This window comes from Diceros bicornis, chromosome 17, assembly GCF_020826845.1.
Source record: "Diceros bicornis minor isolate mBicDic1 chromosome 17, mDicBic1.mat.cur, whole genome shotgun sequence".
NCBI classification, from domain to species: domain Eukaryota; kingdom Metazoa; phylum Chordata; class Mammalia; order Perissodactyla; family Rhinocerotidae; genus Diceros; species Diceros bicornis.
In genome coordinates, this window is record NC_080756.1 from 14254259 (window position 1) to 14258536 (window position 4278).

Here is a 4278-nt window from a genome sequence, read left to right on the forward strand (position 1 = left end):
AAAAAAAACAATTTGAATTCTGAGTCCACTACTAACCAGCATTGTTTAAATATCTGAAATATTCCAATAGAAATATAACATGAACCACATATGTAATTTAGAATTTTCTCATAGACATATAAAATAAAAATAAATTAATTTTAATAGTATATTTTATTTATTCCAATATATTAAAATATTATCATTTCAACCTGTAATCAAAATAAAATCATTTTTGAGATGTATCACAATCAAGTTCCTTAAAATGTCCCTCAAGTCTTGTTTTACTTGTTTGTTTCTCTAGGTGTAAGTGAAGGGGTTCAAATAGGAAGCCGTGAGCACTGTCAGACCCTCATTAGCAGCCACTCATTCCTTTGCTGAAGGTTGAAACATAGATGAAAGTACAGTTTCCATAGGTTTACTTTAAATTGTAGACATTTGTCTGCCTAATTTATATACATTCTATGATTTTTTACTTGTTTTCACTTTTTACAAGTTTTCATAATCTCCTATCATTTTAATTTCTCAATAGCCAATGCATATAGTTAAAGATTAAGGTATAAAAAACAAATACAGATGTAGATATATGGCCATTTTCCTTACGAATTTACTTGGATTTTAAGAAGAAATGTTAGCACTTTTATTTCACGTATTTTCTGTTCAAATTAATCTCTTAGCCCGTGATTTTTAGAGTATTCAAAATTGTAGGAGGCTACAATTTATAATTCAGCTTCTACATTAAGACACCGTCATTTGTAATAGTTTTCTCTCTCTCTTTTTTTTTTTTTTACTTTAAAATATTTTTGTTGTTGTGATGTTTATATTTTATTTACTGCCCTGGTCACATATCCCTTCTAAAATGTAAGGTGCATGAGGGCAAGATATTTGCGGGTGTTCTAGTCTTATTTCCATTGCCTGAGATGGTGCCTGGCGTGAAAAATGCTCTTGAAAGCTAGAATAGGAAAAGACAATAAGCACAATTACTCTATCCAATATAGACAATGAACGTGTTGATGTTGCTTATTTTGTTTTCGTTGGCAGTTTTGTAAAGGCTTGTTAAGATGTGAAGTCATGGGCCGGCCCGGTGGCACAAGCAGTTAAATGTGGGCGCTCTGCTGCAGGGCCCAGGGTCGCCGTCCCGGATCCCCGGTATGCAGCGACGCACAGCTTGTTAAGCCATGATGTGGCAGTGTCCCATACAAAGTAGAGGAAGATGGGCACAGATGTTAGCCTAGGGCCAGTCTTCCTCAGAAAACCAGAGGAGGATTGGCATTGGATGTTAGCTCAGGGTTGGTCTTCCTCACACAAAAAAATAAATAAATAAAAAGATGTGAAGTCATTCTTTTGCTTCCTAGAAATGTATTATAATTCCTTTTAAAGGGAGCTTCATGAAAGAGCTTCCTTACCAAGAAAGAAATCACCTAAAAACTTGAAGATACCTAGTTAGGAACCAATGACCTTTTTATGAAAACATGATTCCACTACATTAGCAAATTCCCTTACTTCTTTAAGAACAATGCAGTTCTTCTGATTGAGTCATTGAAGGCTTGTTTTGCTTGCTTGTTTCTCAAGGTGTAAATGAAGGGGTTCAGCATAGGAGCAATGGAAGTCGTGAGGACAGCCACACCCTTATTAATAGCTGCTGCTTCCTTTGCTGAGGTTTAACATACACGAAAATACAGCTTCCATAGGTGATGGAGACCACAATCATGTGGGAAGAACAGGTAGAAAATGCCTTCTTTCTTTGCTGGGCAGAAGGGAATCGTAGAATGGTCTTGATGATGTACATATAGGATAGAACTACACATACAAGGGTCATGATAAAGGTGAACACAGCACAGACTATGACCAACTGCTCTATGAACCAGGTTTCTGAGCATGAGATCTTTAGGAGGGGGTATGCATCACAGAAAAAATAGTCAATAACATTAGAGTCACAGAATTCCAGATTTATGCCCAAGCTAAGTGGAGGGAGTATGATGAATAAGCCTGCTGTCCAGCACCAGAGGATGAGTCTCCTACAGACCCTGTGGTTCATGATGGTCACGTAATGCAGGGGTTTGCAGATGGCTACACATCGGTCATAGGACATGGCGGCCAAGAGAAAAAATTCTGTTACGCCAAGAAGATCAGTAAAAAACATTTGAATGATACAATTGTCATATGTGATTGTCTTGTCACCTGTTGATATGTTGTACAAATATTTGGGAACACAGGCAGATGTGAATGAGATTTCTAAGAAGGAGAAATTTTGTAGGAAAAAGTACATGGCAGTTTTAAGATGAGAATCTATGAAGGTGAGGGAGATGATTGTCAGGTTCCCAGTTACACTCAGCATGTAGGTGACAAATAGAAAGATAAAAACCACAATCTTCAGCTGTGTATCGTCAGTCAGTCCCAGCAGGATAAAAGTTGTTATTGTGTGGTTTCTCATCACTGAGTCCTGACTTATACTCAATCTGCATTTAAAATTCAGAGATATTTGATGACCATAGAGTGGTAATTAATAGAGGGAAAAATGCAAATAAACTTATTCATTTAAATAAATTTATTTACAAGTATTATGAATACACTGGTATTCTAGGTTCCATAGTTGTGTATTTTTGGTCATATCAGGGGAGATTTTAAAAAATTATAATTGCTGGGCCGGCCCCGTGGCTTAGTGGTTAAGTGCGTGTACGCCGCTGCTGGCGGCCCGGATTCAGATCCTGGGCGCGCACCAATGAACCGCTTCTCCCGCCATGCTGAGGCCATGTCCCACATACAACAACTAGAAGGATGTACAGCTATGACATATAACACTCTACTGGGGCTTTGGGGGAAGCAAAAGGAGGAGGATTGGCAATAGATGTTAGCTCAGAGCCGGTCTTCCTCAGCAAAAAGAGGAGGATTAGCACGGATGTTAGCTCAGGGCTTATCTTCCTCACAAAACAAAAAAGATAAAAAAAATTATAATTGCTTTATCTATGCCATACTCCAAAATATTATAGGTGCTTCCTTCTCATCACATTTTATTCCCAACTTATATTTTATTTTATCTGCACCTTGGATTTGATTTTCCCTTACAGTTAGGTTTGACTGCTAATGTTTTGTGAGTTTAAGAGTTCTTTCCTGTTGACAGACTGAATCCTAAAGCTGAATCCTAAAGTTCAGTATCACCTTCATGTGTTTTCTTGAAGTTTTGTTATTGATAAAGTAGAAATATATTACAAGTAGTTTAGGGCTCATTATATAGGCTCTCCACATTCATTACCAAAGATATTGAGCTCTAAATATAATTTTAAAAATTTGTGTTTTCTTTAAGTAACTTCTTCCTTACTCACTCAGTCTCCTGATTCTCTCCTAATTTTCTGTTTAAAATTATACTCAATTCCTACTGTGGTACAGAAGATGGGAAGCATTTTGATATCAACTTTATTGTATAGAATGATAGTATGTGTTGAGCATCAAATACATGGGGATGTAAAAAAGCATTACAATTTTTCTTAGTTTTAAATCTGTTTGGTTAAGGTTGAAACACATCCAAACTATTGTTATTAATATCACTAACTACAAAAAATATCAGATTAAACTATTAAACTCATTCTTTAAGCATGGCTTCCCTTTACTGTGACTCAGTTTTGTCATCTATAAAATGGAAATAATAATATTATCCTTCATTTGTTGAAAAATTAAATAAGTTAATGTATAAAGTACTTATAAAAGTGCCTGTGTGATAACCAGTAATAAATATATTTTAACTATTTCAATTACTTTGTCTATAATGATTTTCCTTTTAGTTACCACACATTCAATTATCAATATATTGTAATCATGTTTGTCCCCATGAGTCTAATGAAACAATTTATGCCAAAGTTTATCAGACACTTCCTTTTTGCTGTTAAAGTTTAGGAAATTTCTAAGTAGAATGTGTACTTTTAACCATACAATATTCATAGCGTTCTCTCATAATACCACATGCATCTTTTACCTGCCATCTTTTGGCTTTCTTATTTCTAGACACTTCTTTCTTTGCAAGTCTCTCTTATGTTCATAGTTCTTAGTACTTTGCTTCTTTTCTTTTTGAATTTTTTTTATTGAATAAATTTGACATGTAACATTGAGTGGGTTTAAAGCGTACAGTGTGTTACTTTGATACATATATATACCGTAATATTATTGCCAATTTAGTGATATTTATCACATGACGTAATTACAGTACAATCTTATTGTCTCTATTCATTACACTGTACATTAGGTCTCTATGGCTTATTTACTACTCATTACCAGTTTGCACCGTTAAATTTTCTGTCTTAATAT

General features: G+C 35.0%; 1 pseudogene; it reads right to left on the reverse strand.

Annotated features, from left to right (window-relative positions):
* Nucleotides 1-1478: 1478 nt before the first annotated feature.
* LOC131415973 (olfactory receptor 6C2-like) lies at nt 1479-2413 on the reverse strand (annotated as a pseudogene).
* Nucleotides 2414-4278: the final 1865 nt, after the last annotated feature.